The following is a 19913-nucleotide window of genomic DNA, read 5'->3' on the forward strand; positions in this document are numbered from 1 at the left end:
TAATGACCCTGCAATATCTGTTGCGAATCAATATTTAATACCAAACAGCTTATAATTAGATTAACCAGATTTCTAGAAATCATTTAGGAATTCAATTCTAAAGATATATTTTTAACTTGTATATTTTATTCATATACATATTTACGTATACAAACAAATTTTTATTACTCGGCTTCCATTTCTTATCTGCGCTCGTTTCGCATTTGACTAGTAATTTCGCAGATAAGTCATATTTTAAAATGTGACCCGTCGCGACATTGCATTTATTCAAGAAGAGTTTTCCGAGACGTGCGAATTCCTGTCTAAATAGATAGATTTGTGGTAGAAATGTCGCGGAATTCCTTCGCCCAAGTGTGCCTTTACTAACCGCGCGATCGTGTCTATTTTTCACGACGTCGCGACAGAAATCCCAGCCGAGTGTTTTATATGATAATGTACAAATGATGATATTTCATTTTTTAAGAAGCTTTGCCGCACCTTATCTGACCGACCCAGTTGACCCCTGGCTTTTTGCGAAAGTTTGCTTCTCTTTCCCAAAAAACGCTTTTTACATAAAGAAACTTAATCATGCCGATTTAATCTGATATAACTATTTTTTATCTCTTATCACGTTTACATTTTCCTTTTTTCCGTTGTATCCGCATTTTTTTTCTTTACTTTCGTTTTTCTTCGTCAAATTAATTTTTCCCCAAATTTCTATGATTTCCTTTCTCTTCTCGTCACATCTATCCTAACAATATACATGTCTAGAGGACATCTAGAGATTATCCAGAGGTCATCCAGAGGATGTTTTACATTCATATTTCCTCCATAAAGAGATACGGACGACATAGTTTCAAACTACTGATTTTTAATTAACTAAGAGCAAAATCTACCAAAACAGTATGAAAAATTGATACTTTTGGAGAATTTTTTTGAAGAATATATGAAATTGATCTTTTTGTGACGTCTTACATGTTTTTATCGATGTTTAAACACTACGTCAATATTTTTAAATCTTAGATATTTAACTGGTTTTTATTCAATATGAGCCTCTTCTCGTAACGTGTTCAAAAATGCATGATTCGATGGTATGACATGCTGCTTCTCATGTAACTGTATGAAATAAAAAAATTCGGTCTAGTTTTATTTCGTAAGATATATCTTTGGGATACTAAATTTCATTTTTTCAGAAAAAAATTGGAAAATAACAAAGTAGTGTTATTTTAAAATTAGATATTTCAATTTTGCTGAAATTCTTTCATTTCTTGATTTCAGAAAAATATTAAATATTAATTTTTTTAATTCTAATTAAGTTTAGTAATCCTAAAAAAGTGTTCTCTTTCATTTAAAAAGAAAATTGAAATTATTCAGTCCATTATTTTTAAGAAATCCGTTACACCAACTGAAAACAGTGTTTTGAGAAAAATGCATTTAAAGTTTCACAGGTTTAGTTGATAAACCGTGCGCTATCTTATTTAAAGTCATAACTTCGTCAATTTTGCAAATTTTTCAATAAGATTTGAAAGATATATTTTTCAAATATCATACTTTCAGAAAATGTAAAAAAAAAATGATCTTTTTTAATCCTCTAAAGACTGGATCCTTAATGTCTGCGAGAGTATATTATATCCCTAAAAACTTACCTTTTTAAAAAAAAGTAAAAAAAAAGCGCCAAATATACGCGCCAAACGAAAAACTGTATTTAGGTACGTATATTTGATTAATTTAATGGATACATAGAATTCATTATCTCAAAAAAAGCATCGATGCGTTCATCAAAATTGTATATTCTTTTAAACAAAAATTTAGCATGGTAATTTGTACTTGTTCTTATCAAACAATTCAATTGTTAATAAGTTTTTAATAAACAGCGACGGCTAAAGCTTCTTGGATGTTACTTAGGATTATGACTTTAACAACATATGTCAACGTAATTTTCAAAAGTGATAACATTATTTTTGCAGAACAAAAGCAGATTTAAGCAATAAAATATACATTTTAGCAACATTCATTAACACAACAATTTTTTAAGCGTGGACTTGATACTTATAAATGTGGTATCTACACGTTTGTGCAATTTAAGGGAAGGCTCCGTTCACCTACATTTCCGATTGCTAACGGCTTTGTTTGCTCACAACATTTTGCCGACAGCTTTGTTTGCCGACATTTCCGATTGCCTACAAGCATTATTGCGCGCATGTAATAATTAAAAATACAAACGTATGTTTGCGCACATGACCTTATTACGCACAAATACATTGCATACATAACTTCATTCCATACATGCAGATTGCACACATGACTTTATTATACATATACACATTGTATACATGGCCATATTGCATACATAAAAAAAAATTATATTAACACTGCGTACACGACTTTGTTGCGCACATACATATTGTACACATGATATTATTGCGCACATACACATATACATGTGCACATATACATGTGTACAATTACACATTACATGTATCGTGTACACAAAGCGTATGAAAATCTCGTATTTTGAATTTTAATGATTAAAACAAACAACAAGAAAGTGATAAAAAACGAATATACGAATATACGAATATACGAAGTTATTGACTATTTAGTTTTAGAAATACAATAATAAAAGGACCTCACGATATCATTTCATCCTTGTTGTTCACCAAAAGTTAAACATTTAAACAAAGACAGATGATGCTCCCGAGCATTGCGGGTTAACTTGGCCACAGCGTACATTCTTCTTCTTCCTTTGTTTTTATGGCCACATCCGATCTAATAGGATCGGTATATTCCGGCCAAAACCTGGTTAAGAATAACAAATAAAAAAAATTCCTCTATAGAAGAGGAAGAAACTCAAAAATAAAGTCCAAAGGACACACACATAACGTGTCTGAATATGTCCGTTTCCGTCCGTGGGCGGCAACGAACTCCCACAGCATAAAGAATGTCCAAAATTTTTCAGTCCGTAACCGTAGATAGTCGGATGTTTTAACGTTGACTCAAAGTATAAAATTTTGGATTGTGCTGTGGATAAATCCGAAAAAGGCCCATCCCCGATTTTTTTGAAACTCAGTATTCTTACGTATTTTGATGCGCTGATTACGAATATCATAGTGAAAATTGGCGACTATTTGATTTTCATGGTGAAAACCATGAAAAACCCATAAAAATTATAGTTTTTACGCTTATCTCAGTAAATACAGAAAATCATGATAAATGTTTTAGACAAAAGTTTTAGATCTCACAGAGATAAATATTTTATATCCTATTCATTTTTACCGTACAAGTGATAGTTTTCGAGAAAATCAAAGTTAAACATATATCTCAAACCAATTGCTGTATAGGTGAAACTACAAAGGCTGACACTACTGCGTAGAAGCCCCAATATATAACCTCGCTTTGCGTGGAAAGTTGCAAACCCATGCGAAACCTCGCTTCGCGTGGAAAAGTGTATGTGTAGAAACAGTGGGTTCCGCCCCCTGCGGGGGGCTCCACTACCAAAAAAACTAGACAAATAGGTTTGTGTGGAACCTCGTTCTTAAAAAAATGACTTTCTTGTAGGAGTCGCCAAAATTCCTTTTAGGATCTTTCATTTGAACCTGAAAGGAAGCTTTTCACAAAGTTTCATCGAAATCGGAGGTAGGCCCTTTTCGGAACTTCACCCAAAATTTTTAACAATTAAATAAACAAAAGAACAAAAAAGACTTTTGTATTCAAAGATTAGTAAAACAGTAAACTGAAGAAGATCAAGCTTAATCAAACGGTCAAGAACATCACATCAAGAAATGATGTTTATCACTATATTGTTATCCATGTTTATTTTATTGGTATATTATTATTACGTACATTATGGAAGAAATGGGCAAATCTTTAATCTTTTACCGGGATCACCGGACGATCCGATTACTGGCAATGCATTTCAATCATATGTTTCAGCAGGCAAGTATAAAATTTCTAATCTACTTACATTAATTGACAGACGATCCTCGTCATTCATGCACACATACAAGCAAAAATTAAATTCATAAAACCTTGTGCTCTGGAACATATATCTATCAAAAATATCCGCATGCAGATTTCATATCTTATCTCTTCTCTCGGCAATATCCATGTGCAAATCATTATTATAATTATTATTTGTCTACTTTCAACATATCCGAGTAAAGATGCAATAAAATAACAATAAAATTAATTCCACCAAAATTTTTGAATCGATATTTATAATATATTTTTCAGAGGAACAATGGAAATTGATGTGTAGCCTATCTGATAAGTATTATCCCATTTTTAAATTCTGGGTTTTCTTCACATGTGGTGTGTCTACCCGTCATTCAGATGATCTAGAGGTAATAAAAGAAATTCAATTATCTGTAGGCATTACAACTTAATCAGATTTAGAAATCTTGCGTTTCACAAGAAGATTTTTGCACGTAAAAAAAGATACCTTAAAATTCTCACTGTTTTTCTTGTTATCTTATAATAAAGTATCTATATCTATCCTATCTTATAATAAAGTTTCTTAAGTGTTTCTTAAGTGATAGTTTCTCTTTTTTAAAGTGTTGGTGGTGTTGCGCACTTTCGATTAATCGATATCGATTCGCGGACGTAACATTTTGAGGGCTTGTTCGAGATCAAAGACGACGCAAAATTTTTCTTAAATAAATTCAGAAGCAATTATCATAATGAGAGCAATGCAACAGAATTTACAGTCTGATACGGGAATGACAACGCGAAAGAGGCTGCATGCTGCAACTTCCCTTCGAGCTGCGACTTCTGAATCATGGGCGGCAGCGATAACTCTCCAAGTGGCGATTCAAGAAATTCGACAATGTCAAAATACCTGCAAGAGATAAAAATATTTATTTATACTCATAACATAGATATATTGCTCTTATCAGAGACGGGGAGGCTCCACTTCCGGAAAATATAACCTAACCCGAACTTATTTCTGTTTTAAAACTAGACTTTGCTTTGCGCAGAAAGTTGCAAATTCATGTGAAATTGTATAATTATGAACCTTGTTTAAGTAGTCAAAATTTTTTTTTACTAACCGAGCGACGGGAAAGGTCAATGACCTTGACCTCTTTAGAGGTCAAGGTCAACGTCAAGGTCAACCGGAAGTCATTTGGGGTGGGGTATGTAAAAGTAAACATTTACCCATTCAACAAATTCGCGACCTTATTAAAAATGACCGACGAATAAGTGCTCGTGAAATTAGTAAAGGGACTGGCATAAGTTATGGTAATGTGCAAACAATCATTGAGAATGAGTTACGATTTCGAGCTGCGACTTCTGAATCACGCGGCAGCGATAACTCTCCAAGTGGCGATTCAAGAAATTCGACAATTGCAAGAAACACAGTAACAACAACGAGTTGAATTTGACATACCCCTTTTTGTGTTATCCTATCTTATAATAAAATCCCTTAAGTGTTTCTTAAGTGAAAGTTTCTCTTTCTTAAAGTGTTGATAGTGTTGTGTGCTTTCGATTAATTGATATCGACTCATGAAGATAACAATATAACTACTCACTCAACTATATACTGGAAGAAATCGTCAAGGAAGAATATGATATTAAAATCATTAATGGGGAATAGGTCAAATTACAGTACGAAAATTCTCTTGCATATGTCAAGATAGTAAAAGAACTAAAAGAAGGGGACCCGGAATTCCATACATACAAACCAAAGCAGGAAAGGAGTTTTAAAGTTGTACTTAAGAACATGCATTCTTCAACTAACTGGACGATATCAAAAATGTAATTGAGGAGTATGGACATATAATCACATATGGAATACTAAGAAACGAGAATTAAATCGCTTTTTCATTACAAAATAAAATTTCAACGACCTCATTCTAAACCCACAAAATCCCACAATATGCCAATTGCTAATGTTACAACCACACAAAAAGTTTTTGTTATCGCAGAGCAAGATGCGTGAAGTGCGCAAGTGATCATTTAATTACTAACTGTCCACGTAAAGAAAGATCAAACCTGATGAAATGCGTACTATGCGCAGATAACCATCCTGCCAATTATAAAGGATGCTTAGTTTATAAAGATTTACAAAGAAGTATATACCCAGCTCTTCGGAAAAAAGAAATAGCTCCAAAACCTTGTTCATCATTTATAACTCAAGACTAAATAAACAAGACCTGTGCAATCAGGAATTACCTATACTGTAACAAGCGGTTTAACTCGTCACAATCAAAACAATCAAGATTACCAAGTTCATCAAACTAAGACCCAAAACTCAAGAATGACACAACATTCAAATGACATTCAAAAACTAAAGTATATGATGAAAGAACTCATGGATAAAATCTGGGTTCTATGCTAAACATTTTAACTACTCTCGTCACTAAAATGTCATAATGGTTAAACTGCTCAAAATAGCATTTTGGAACGCCAATGGGTTATCAAAACACCTGCAAAAAATAAAAATATTTATTTATACTCATAACATAGATATATTGCTCTTATCAGAGACGGGGAGGCTCCACTTCCGGAAAATATAACCTAACCCGAACTTATTTCTGTTTTAAAACTAGACTTTGCTTTGCGCAGAAAGTTGCAAATTCATGTGAAATTGTATAATTATGAACCTTGTTTAAGTAGTCAAAATTTTTTTTCACTAACCGAGCGACGGGAAAGGTCAATGACCTTGACCTCTTTAGAGGTCAAGGTCAACGTCAAGGTCAACCGGAAGTCATTTGGGGTGGGGTGTGTAAAAGTAAACATTTACCCATTCAACAAATTCGCGACCTTATTAAAAATGACCGACGAATAAGTGCTCGTGAAATTAGTAAAGGGACTGGCATAAGTTATGGTAATGTGCAAACAATCATTGAGAATGAGTTACGATTTCAAAAAATTACTGCACGATAGGTGACTCAAATTTTGAATGCAGATCAGAAAACCGTAAGGGCTGAAATCTCTCAAAGGCTTTTGAATCGCCATGCAGCAAAAAAAGACGCATTATTGATGCGCATTGCCATATATGATGGGTTTGTTTGGACCTTTTAAAAAAGCCTTATGGGAAGTAAGGTTTTCCAATGACGATGAGGTGGAAGATTTCGTGCGCAATTGGCTTCGCACTCGTCCTGCTACTTTTTATGAAGCAGAGATAAAAAACTGTTAGTGCGGTGGCAAAAATGTGTAAACATTAGTGGATGCTATATATAAAAATAATTTTGTGTTAATTTTCACGTGTATTAATCGAATAAATATTTTTTGAACAAGTCTTATTTATATTTGATCCACCCTAGTAATAAAATTAATAAAATAATTTACTGCAAGTGAAATGCCAGCTATACTGAAAGTAATGAATCCAAAGAAGTCCCCAGGATATGAGCTCATAACTAATCGAATCTTGCAAATGCTGCCGAAGAATGGCATAATATTCATCACTCAAATATTTAATGCAGTATATAAATATGGTTTCTTTCTACCCCAGTGGAAAGTGACTCAAAGCATCATGATCCAAAAACCTGGGAAGACTGCAGGAGATGTTGGATCATACAAACCGATTAGTTTGCTGTGTTCTATCAAAGTTATTTGCTGCTACAGAAGCTGCTGCTACAAACTCATGCCAATAATTGAAGAATGCAAGCTAATTCCTAATCACCAATTTGGCTTTTGTCGAAAGTATGTCACCATTGACCAAATACGTAGAATTTTTAAAAAATTAACAACGAGATGGAAGCGGATAGGTATTGCTGAGCTGTCTTCCTTGACGTTTCGCAGGCGTTTGACAAAGTGTGGCATGATGGCCTTCTGTACAAAATTAAGCAAGGGCTACCAGCTGATATTTATGTTATATTAAAATCATACTTACAACAAAGATCATTCTTAGTAAAATATAAAGAAGCGGTTACGCAACTTCATGTGATCCGATTAGTGTCTCTCAAGATAGCGTGCTTGGACCAGTGCTCTACTTGCTGTATACTGCTGATCTTCCAACCACTTCTAGAGTAATGACAGCTACTTTCGCAAATGACACAGCTATTCCTGCAGCTCAAAGCAATCTAATCCTAGCATCTCAACGCCTACAAGAGAGCCTTAACACTACTAATGGTTGAAGAGATGGAAAATAAGAGTCAATGAAACTAAATTAATTCATGTAACGTTTACAATTCGAAAAGAGATATGTCTACCTGTAGTCTTAAACGATTTTCAAATTCCTCAAGTAGAAGAAGCCAGATACCTCGATTTGTATTGCAATCGTAAGTTAAATTGGAGGAAACATATTTTTACTAAACGTAAACAATTGGAATACCAACTTGGCAAAATGTATTGGCTAATGGAAAGAAATCACAAATATCAACTGAAAACAAGCTATTACTATACAAGGCTGTTCTGAAACCTATTTGGACTTATGGGATCCAATTGTGGGGTACGGTCTCAAATTCAAATAATGAAATCCTACAAAGATTTCAATCAAAAATCTTCCGCATAATCGTTGATGCTTCTTGGTACGTTACAAACGAAATACTTCATCATGAAGTCACTTAATGTCCTACTTATTAAGGACGAGATAAGGAGACATAGTCAAAGATATCGTAACCGATTGGAAGATCATCCGAATGCACTCGCGGCCAATCTCATGAGAGAAGTTAAAACAATACGGAGACTGAAAAGGAATCTACTTCAGGATCTAACCATCTGACTAGTTATATTTGAAATAGGGATATGTTGTTGAACATATGCCCTCCAAGTCTTATAGCTAAATAAGCTAAATGACTCAAATATTATTAAATGTTTTGGACGAGAGAGCTTGTAATAACACCGGGATATTAAAAAAAAAAGATGAAAAGAGAAAATATCGATATACTCGATCAAGATAGAAATTTGAGATACAATTAAATTATTTGTGTATCTAAAATTCAATTATATAATAAGCTGATGTTTCTCTCTTAACATTCTTTCGATGATTTGAGACGATATTAAGCAGTACCAAGCACATCGAAAAAAGTTTTCTATATAACTTGTTTCATTCTTCGGATCGTCATTGGCGGTCACGAACGGAGGTAGAATAGTTGACGCGTGTTCTAAACAGTCTCACGGAGAATGATTTTGAAGACTGCTTCCTGCAATAGAAAAAATATTGGACCAAGTGCATTGCTTTAGGAAGGGACTATTTTAAAAGGGACCGTGTATTAAATAACGAATAAATATGTTCTGTAATCGTAATAAATATTTTCTACGAACTTAATTGTCAGTCCTCGTACTGTATTATTAGAATTTGTTTTCGATTTGTTTCCATAGAAAATTAAATAAAATATTAGGATTAGATTTGAATATTATTTTTAACGATGAACTCTTATATAACTTCATCGTTGTAAAAAGTAATAAATTTGAAAGAAATTCGCAAGTAAGATCATATTGAAAGATAATTGCGCTGTGATACATGTATTCTCAAGTAAGTAGAAGTAATAAATATTTTAATTAAAAAAGATTTTCAATTAAATCGAACATTATCACACACGTATAACAGACTTTTTAATAAATTATAGTTTATTTTTATCTGCCAATCCATAAAGTTTTAATTACAAAATAATAATTAAATTCAAATTTATACTTGCAACTCTTTTTACCGCAAAAATTTCATGAGAAAAAGGTTTAAAAAATTATAAAAGATGCGATATAAAAAAACATAAATTTAAGATAATAATATTATTTGAATAGTACTCAATAAGCATTAAATTAAGAGAGAGAATAATCTTATATAATATTATTTGTATTTTATCGCACAATTTGCGTTATTTTGGTTTTGTTTTAGACGCTAAGTGGCATGCGCGATGGAAGATATTAACACCTGCATTCCATTTCAATATATTGAATCAATTTGTTGATATTTTGATCAAGGAAAACGATTGTATGACAAAATCTTTAAATGGTGTCAAAGAGACAATTGTAAAAGATTTAGCATCATTTATTAAACATATGCTAGACGCCATATGCGGTAAGGTTTCTGTAAAGTTCTTATTGTCCTGTATTATGTACGGGGAATTTCATTCTAAATGATATCATAACTTAAAATAAGAAAATAATTTGTTTGTATACAAAGTACCGATGTCGCAGAAAAGATAGATAATATCCGATTTTTTTATACTCAAAACTATTTATGAAATATTCAATTGTAATTATCTTCAATGATATCCGGCCTTCTTGCAGAAACTGCCATAGGCGTCTCTCTACAAAAACTCAGTGAATTCCAGCAACAGTATCAAAATGCAATTTACGACATAATCAAACTGATATTTTATAGGTAATTTTATGGATATAGTAAATAATTGTGTGATATATTTATGATCCTTTAATTTATGATTATGATATATTTTTTCTATATTCATGTATTTTGAAATATAAATTAAATATTGTATAATCACGTGAAGAGATGCACAACTAGTTTAAGACGTCGATTCATTTAAAGCGGCAGTTAGAAATCAAAATCTATTGTACGTGCTCCGTTAAATATCTTATTTTAAAACAAAAATTGTTTGCATTTCTTAAAATATTGTAAATATTGAAAATGTTAGAATATTAAAATATTAAATAAAATAAATTGTGCAATAAAATCTGAAGAGAAATCATCTTTGATCAAAAAATCTATAGTTAAAATAAAAGTATAATGTTCTTAGAAGATTCTTAATATTTTTTTGTTACATACATACGAGTTTTAAAATTATTTTTTTATCTATATTCTCTACAATCAATGATATTACTTAAAGATTACTGTAAAATTTTAACGACTTTAAATAAGGCTTTTACAAAATTACATCATTATTGAAATTATATAGTTTTAATGAATTATGCTTTAGAGCATTCAGACCTTGGTTCTATAACGATTTGTTATTTTTATTACCGCCACAAGGAAGAAAGCAAAAAAGGATCTTGAAAATATTGCATGGATTTACGGAAAAAATACGTTATAAAGCGGCGTCTACAATAGAGATTTTAAGCCCTAAGCCTTAAGAAATTGACCAATCCCAGTCAAGTATGAGGAGAATACTCGACTGTGATTAGTCAATTTCTTAAGGCTTAGGGCTTAAAATCTTATTGTAGACGCCGCATAAATCATGTTATTATAAATCTTCCACAAACTCTTTCTTTTATATAAAATTATAATAAATCTAATAACCTTCGTAAGATTACGTAATTAATCATAAATGTTAACAACTAGGGTGGGTAGTAAGTTAAACAATTAAAAGTTAAGTTAAAAAATTGAAAAGTTAATAACTTTTAACTTAACTTATTGATAGTTAATTTTAAACATGTTAATTTTTAATTTAAACTAGTTATTTTTAAATGCGTTACGTTAACGTTAATTTATTAACTTTTTAATACAAGTTAAAATAATACATCATATTAAAGTTGTGTGAAAATGGATGATCGTAATGCAAATATTTTATTTGTCGGATTGTCGGACAAGTTTATCGGATGTGTCGATTTGCTGTTAGATAGAAAATTAACTTTTAACTCTAATGAGTTAAAAATTTTTTAACTTGACTTTAACTAAGTTAATTTCTGTTTAAGTAACCTTTAACGTAAACTTAGTTAATTTTTTGGCCATTAATTTTAAATTTAATTTATTGTTAGTTAAAAAAAAGTCAACTTAGCTAACCTTGCTAATAACACATTATGCTATTAATATTTATGATATAGTACAATGTGCTATCGTTTTAATACAAAAAATCATTTTAAAAATTTAGTATTGTATTCGTGTAGGTCATCATATGGAAAGAAAACTTTATCATGAACGCACTAATGATTAAATATTTGAAAAACCTTGAAAATGACAGAGAGACGGATAAAGATGATGTCGAAGTATTCGAAAGTACGAGATCAAAGCTAATATTTGAAAGTAAGAGATCAGAGCTAATATTTAAGTTTGATTACGCAATTGAATATTAAATTATACCTGTAAGATTTATAGTAAAATACATAATCACACATAATAAATGCAACCTATATGTCGCCGGAAAATTGAATCATTATTATTTCTAATAGAAAATCTGATTTTTTAAACAAAAAAAATGTTATATAATTAAAGCGCGACATGCAAAAATGAGATTAACGCTAATTTGCTTTCTTATTTCTAATTTTAAAAAAGCGGCTAACCTTGTTGGATCTCTTAATAGTGGCATCTCGAGACAATTTGTTGATTGATTTGAACATCAAAGAAGAAGTCGATACTTTTATCTTTGGGGTATGTATCTGAATCTGTGTATGTATCTTTTTTTTTTAATTTTTTGTACACATCATCTAAGCACGTTTAACTATATGATATATGACGATATGCATATGACAATGATTACAGGGTCACCATACTACAGTGATGAATATCACCTTTGTTTTATTACTATTAACTGAACAAAGATATCCAGGTACCTTTTTCTCAATATATTGCGATATATTATTTTAATTACAATTTTAATTCAAAGTAATACAGATATCAACCTTTTGTAGCAATATATTTTTCCATTTATTAAAAATTTATTTGTATCTATGCATATAAAAACCAAAATATTAGGAAATATACTTTAATTATTATCGATGACACAGAAACGTGTGAGGATTGAAGTCGATATCGTGATGCAAGAGAACGGAGGGAGACTTATCATGAGATCGTTGCAAAATTTATCATATTTAGACAAATGTTTAAAGGAAACGCTACGTTTATATCCCACCGCGTTTTTTATATTACAAAACGTTAAGGAAGCTGTAAAATTACGTAATAGATCACTTTTTTGCTTCATATATTTTTGTCACATTTTACAGAATATATATTACCAAATGTAAAATAAGTTTAATTGCTTTGTCATGTCCAGACTCGAGGAAAGATGAGTCAATGGAAGGGCGTAACAATCATCTTTTATTATCCCGAAGTCAAACGCCTCATGGCGTAAGAATAGGGTCGAACGAACTTACAAGTCCGAAAATCAGGTAAACGACTGTTCGAGTTGCTATTACAATGGTTTTTCAGACGTTCGTTCGGTGGTTTCTTTTTTGCGCTAAGAGAATTTAATTTTTTCTACGCGGGATAGGACCAAGTGCGATCTTTGGACTGGAAATGAGAAGGGGTTATTAAAGAGTTAATTTAATTTTAATAAAATACGATTTTATTCATATTAAGAATTAATTAAATTTAATATATATGGATTTATAAAATAAAAAAAATAATATTAAGGTTGATTTGATATGTATGAATATGTGTGAATGTGTGTGTTTATTTCTTCGCGAATATTACATTAATGCAGAGGACATCAGTTAGAGTGATAAGGGAAAGATTCTATTGTTAACATTAAGTCTCTGACTGGTTAATATAATGTAAAAGTATATTTAATTATAAGATAAAAAAAATAAAATTAAAATGTATAAGTAAATAAGTGTATATATTAAGAACGGTCGGAAGTATAAAATTGGTCGCTCGTCTATGTGTTAAATTAAGATTAAGTTTTAAAATTTTTTAAGGCTTATTTCCGGAATGGGTTAATAAATTTAAAAGAATAAAGCATTTTGCGGAATAGTTTTGATTTACCTTCTGTAAAAAAAGTACCCGGAATTTCGCATTTAAAAGTCCCGCGGTACATGTATTGAAAAAAAATTTTGTTGGTGAAATTAGCACCACTGCACCCAATTGTCATGCTGAGTTTGAGCGCGATCTGTCATCCAGTTTGTTCACAGCAACTGTTTATGTCAGTCGACCTCAAGTGTGTTCTGCGATTTTTACAATGGAAAAAACTGTCGAGCAAAGAATTTGTCTTAAATTTTGTGTTGCCAACAAAATTTCTTGTGCCAAAGCGTTGAAAATATTAGGAAAAGCCTATGGTGAGTCGTGTACTTCAAAAACGCAAGCGTACGATTGGTATAAGGCATTCAAAGAAGGCAGAGAAGTTGTTCATTATTTGCCTCGTTCCGGCCGACCTTCAACGGCTTCGACTGATGAAAACATCGAAAAAATCAAGAAAATAGTCATCGAAAATCGTCGCCCGAGTGTTAGAGAAATGGCTCATGAGCTGCAAATGTCTCACATGTCCGTGCATAACATTTTGACTGAAGTTTTGGGCATGAGATGCGTCGCTGCACGACTTGTTCCAAAAGAGCTGAATTTTTTACAACAAACCCATCAAAAAATGGTTGCTGAAGACATGGTTTCGCGAGTTTCTAGTGACTCTACCTTTATGAAATGCATTATAACTGGTGATGAGACATGGGTTTATGAGAACGACATGCAAACAAGTCAACAATCATCGGAATGGCGCTTCGAATTGAGTCGATAGAAGCCATAAAAAAGAATTCGCAGAAGGAGCTGAAGGCAATATCTTCTTCAGCGTTTGAAAAGTGTTTTGAAGATTGGGTTAAGCGTTGGCATATGTGTATTGCCTCGGATGGGGCTTATTTTGAAGGCGACAAAATAAATTTTGATGATTAAATAAGTAGATCGTATTTTATTTAAAAATTCCGGATACTTTTTTTACATAAGGTAAATAAGAAACAAGAAAAAAAAGAAGGAAAAGAAGAATTATTCAATTAGACTCAGAACTGGTTGGCACGGTCAAATGTGAACACAAGTAAAACGGCAATGGCTGGCGAATGTTGATGATGCACAATTAAGTTTTGAAACCATTTTTACTAAAATACAAATTTTGAATTAATAACACAATTGCACGACGCGGAAAAGGATCCTGAAGACTATATATTTTTCAGTTAGATCACAGAAAATGCTTAAAAGTACATTACGGTAACGGATATTTAACTATGACTGTCGATATAAAATTAAACTCTAAAATCTCAAATCAAATCTAATCTGTCTGCTTCTCGGGAGCTAAAATGTTAGAATACAAGTAGACCGATTGACAATACCGTGCGGAATTGATTACAATTGAATAATAAGTGCTCGAGTTCCCTTTTTTATAATTCCCTTTCGAAGGCGTATTCTAATTTTAGAAGTGGGGATCCTCCAAAAATTTAACGAATTAGAATTGTGCCAGTGTCCTCATTCGGCGGGGTGTTTCTCCTACTTTTTGCGTTTATATCCGTTGTGGTTGTCAATTGGTGAGCTCGATATCGGTTCAAAGGTCCCTTGAACATTACCTTTCCCGGCGAACTCTCGCACATATGATCTGATCAGAAAAAGTCTTATTTTCTTATGATTTCTTATAATTATTATAATTACTTTTATCGATATTGATGCAGCTATTTATTGAGTATTTTGTTAGAAGAATTTTATTATCTTCTGGTTATCTCTTTATTCTTCCGCTGAAAAATTCTACTATAAGGGATATCTACTGATTTTTATTTATTTCGAGGAGATTAACGTGGTTTCATTATCGATCTTTTTGTGTTTTTCCCAGGGTTACTCGTAGATATAGTTATCGATTAATGACTAAGTGTTTAAGGGAATGTGTGGCGCAAGATTCTCTATTTACTGAACGATTCATTTTTATCACCAATCGACGATCATTGCTGCAACTTCGCGGAAGGAAGGAATCGTGGAGTCGGCAGGACATAACAGCTTTAACATTTATAAATACAATATTATGTTATTTCTCAAAAGAACTCTTAATTTCATGAATTTTTATATTTTGTAATTTTATAATACGTTTTTCAGACTCATATATTGTACCTGCTGGAACAACCTTATATATTAATATCTACGGAGTTCACAGAGATCCCAATTTTTGGCCAAATCCAAAAGTATTTGATCCGGATAGATTTTTGCCCAAAAGGTACAGAATCATCATCCTTATTTTTATCTACCATTCAGCACAGGACCGAGAAATTGCATAAGTGAATTTTCTTTTCTTCTCGTGTCGATAATTTTTGAGTTTAAGACTTCGAATTGTAAGTCAACGATTCGGTCTGTTGGAGTTGAAAGCCATGATTGTTTCTTTGATGCACAATTTTTATTTGGAGCCTATAGATTATTTAAAGGATATCCGGTTGAAGTTTGATATGTTGATTTATTTTTCTCATCCGATTCATATAAAATTCATTCCGATCAGCCGCAAACAATCTTTCAAAACTAACATGGATACCACATGAATGTAAGAAACTGATGAAAATGTTTTATAGGATAAAATGATCCAATATGTGTGTATATTTTACGTTAAATATGCTTTATTTCTAATTAATTCTTCTATTACGTTTGTTACGTCCAGACTCGAGGAAGGATGAGTCGACGGAAGGGCGCAACCACTATCTTTAAGATCCCGAAGTCGGAAACGTCTCGAGGTTACGTTAAAATCGGGTCGAACAAACTTGACGGTCCGAAAATCAGGTAAACGACCGTTCGGGTCGCAATTACACTGTTTTTCGAAAGTTCGCTCGGCGGTCCCTTTTTAGTCAGAGAATTTAATCTCTTTTACGCGGGGTGGGACCAAGTGCGATCTTTATCTAGGAGTGAGTGAGGGGTTAATAAATAAGGGTTACTTTAATTTTAATTAACAAAATATAAATTTATTCATTTTTTAAAATAAGTGATAGGTATACATGATTATATAAAAAAATAAAAATATAATATTGGTTTTTTTATGAGTATGTGCGATCATGTGTGTATGTGTGTGTGTTAATTTGCGGGTGTTGCATTAATACGGAGGGCATCAGTCAGAATGCAAGGGGAAGATTTTATCGTTAATTTTTAGGTTCTGACTGGTTAACACAATATATATATATATATCCTCTAATTTTACCTCAGGAGGATTTTAACTCACTCTCTTTTCTTAATTCCATGTTCTACAGTTTTTATTTTATAATACTTTTTGATAAATCTAATAATTTTAGTGTTGTTTTCGCAATTACACTGTTTTTCGAAAGTTCGCTCGGCGGTCCCTTTTTAGTCAGAGAATTTAATCTCTTTTACGCGGGGTAGGACCAAGTGCGATCTTTATCTAGGAGTGAGTGAGGGGTTAATAAATAAGGGTTACTTTAATTTTAATTAACAAAATATAAATTTATTCATTTTTTAAAATAAATGGTAAGTATACATGATTATATATTTAAAAAAAATAAAAATATAATATTGGTTTTTTTCTGAGTATGTGTGAGTGTGTGTGTATGTGTGTGTGTTTTAATTCGCGGGAGTTACATTAATATGGAGGGCATCAGTCAGAATGCAAGGGAAAGATTTTATCGTTAATTTTAGGTTCTGACTGGTTAATACAATGTAAAGATTTAACTAATAATAAAAAAAAATGTGTGTGTGTGTGAATGAGAAAGGAAATATGGAATCATGGAGAAAGAGAATGAAGAGAGATATCTCGGTTTAATTTAATGCTGGTAGGACGATTCGGACTCTAGATCAGGTAGTTCGTTGCAGAACTCCTCTATAGCTTTTTCGAAATCGTCTGATTCCGAAAACTGCGGGGAAGAAGGGGGTGAATTATTCAGGGGGATTGTAGATAGGGAGGAGAAGGAACGTGGGAAAAGCAGAGGTTCGGTGGCTGGAGTCATATGCTCGGGGAAGTAGATGGGGGAGTAGCTGGGGGAGGAGTAATTTGGCGAGGGAGGGAGAGTAGGTTTGGCGGCTACGTGTGATGTTTTAAAGTGTATAGCGCAAAATTTGCATACTACGGGCGCTCGAGTCCTCCGACTCCTGCGAATAACTATTTGGCTGGGTGGTAGGGTATGAGTAGTATCGGATCTGGTTTTCACTACAAAACCAGTGTGAAATGTAATAATGTTTACTTAACGTGAGGGTTAAAAGTATAAATGAAATGGGTAAATGTGACTTACTTTTTATTTCGTAGATAGATGTAGATTTGATTATTAGATTGGCTTCGTGCCTTGCGGGTTGCTCTGGTTGCGGATAATCAACGATGATGCCGGATGAGGACACTGGTATAGCACTATTAATTTAATTCGCGTACCACGGTGCCAAGGCACTTAACAAGACTATGTCGAGGCTGGAGAGCAAGTACGTAAGTAAGTGTATGTCCCTTCGAGTCCTCTTTTTATAACTCTCTTTTCGGGGGTGTATTCTAATTTCTAAGAGTGGGAATCTTTCAATACTTCAACGAATTGAAATTCCGCAGAAGTGGGGATTCTTCACCTTAACGAATTAAAAATTGTGCTAGTGTCCTCATTAGGTGGGGTGTTTCTCCTACTTTCCAAATTTTCACTCGTGGTGATCGTCGATTGGTGATCTCGATATCAGTTCAGAGTCCCTTGAGCTCTAGATTTCCTTTGCGCACGTGATCTGATTAGAAAAAGTCTTAGTTCCTTATGATTATTTTTATCAATATTAATGCAGCTGTATTTACTGAATATTTCGTTATGGAAGTTTTATCATTATTGATTCAGTTGTATTTGTCAGATATTTCGTTAGAAGGAATTTTATTATCTTTTCTGTATCACCTTATTCTTCCGCCGGAAAATTCTACTGCAAGGGTATTTACTGATTTTTATTTATTTTTAGGCGACCAGCGCGGTTTCGTCACCTTGCAAAAATTTGTTTTCTGGTATATGAATCTGCTTGAAGAGATTTGCAAGTTGTTAGCTTTTGGTTTGATTGTTATAATTTTACTTGATGTATATTATATTATTTTTAAAAATTCCATTTTAGTAGTGTTTCAATTGATTGTCGCATCAGCGATTTATTAGGTAATCAGCAGTATTTGTATAGAATAAAAATTTTATAACATTTTATTGCAAAATCTGAACAATATGGTTAATAATATCATAATTAGTGTAAGCGTGTAATTTTTACATAAGTTTTCTAATACCACAAGTTGTTAGCTTTTGGTTTGATTGTTACAATTTTATTAGATGTATATTATATTATTTTTACAGAAATTTTTAACAATTAAATAAACAACAAAAACAAAGAGAGAAACGCTTTTAAGCAATCGCGATAATTATATAATTTGTATATTATATAAATACATATTATAATGGGGTAATAATTTTGATAAGAATCAGATAAAAATTTATAAAATAATTTTTTATTTATGACAGAGTTTGCAAATGCTTCATTAAATAGCTCCGGTTTATTATAAAGCAACTTTGTATCTTTGCATAGCAATGAAACAATATATTCATAAATATATAATACTTACAAACTTTCACAGAAATTTTATAATTATATACTAAATAAAATTATAACAATGATAAAAACAACTTGTATATAAAATGTTTAAGATAATTGATATAAGAATTCCTAAAAACTTACCTTTCTAAAAAAAGATAAAAAATACTTACAAACTTTTACAGAATTTTTATAATTATATACTAAATAAAATTATAACAATGATAAAAACAACTTGTATATAAAATGTTTAAGATAATTGATATAAGAATTCCTAAAAACTTACCTTTCTAAAAAAAGATAAAAAAAGCGCCAAGTACACGCGCCAGTTGTGAAAAACTGTTACATGTATTTATAAAATCCTACAAAAATAATGATATCAAAAAATTGCGCCACCTGAAAATAAAAAATTATACAAATATTTTGACTTTTGAAAACAGTTGTACAAAATAGTTGTCCTAATTTCTTACAAAAATAATGTTATTAAGAAGTTGCGCTATCTAAATAAAAATGTATGCCATATACGTAAAATTTATTCATGTCCAATATTAAAAGAAAAAATATATCCAATAATACAAAACATATAAAACATAAAAGACAAAATTAATAAAAAAATTAAAATTTAGAAATTAGTACAAAACAAGCTGAAAATTGTGCAATATAGAAACTTGCGCATTGCTTCCTCATTTTATTTTGCTCACAAAGCTTAAGCTCCTTAAAGTAAGCGGGTTTTTAAATTTTGGCTTTCTCACAGAGAAAAATATTTCAAAATTTGCGAAAGTTAGGATGTGTACAGACATTTCTCAAAAAATTCAAAATTTTATAAAAAATGAATTCATTCACCGATCCTCACTAAATTCAATACCAACCATCCTTTAAGAATATTTTATTTATGTAAAAAAATTTA

The 19913-nt window shown here is 31.8% G+C and overlaps 1 pseudogene; it reads left to right on the top strand.

Moving 5' to 3' along the window:
* The first annotated feature begins 3761 nt into the window (after positions 1 to 3761).
* On the top strand, positions 3762 to 16376 carry LOC115237276 (annotated as a pseudogene).
* Positions 16377 to 19913: the final 3537 nt, after the last annotated feature.

Source organism: Formica exsecta, unplaced genomic scaffold, assembly GCF_003651465.1.
Source record: "Formica exsecta isolate Colony F162 unplaced genomic scaffold, ASM365146v1 scaffold283, whole genome shotgun sequence".
Lineage (NCBI taxonomy): Eukaryota > Metazoa > Arthropoda > Insecta > Hymenoptera > Formicidae > Formica > Formica exsecta.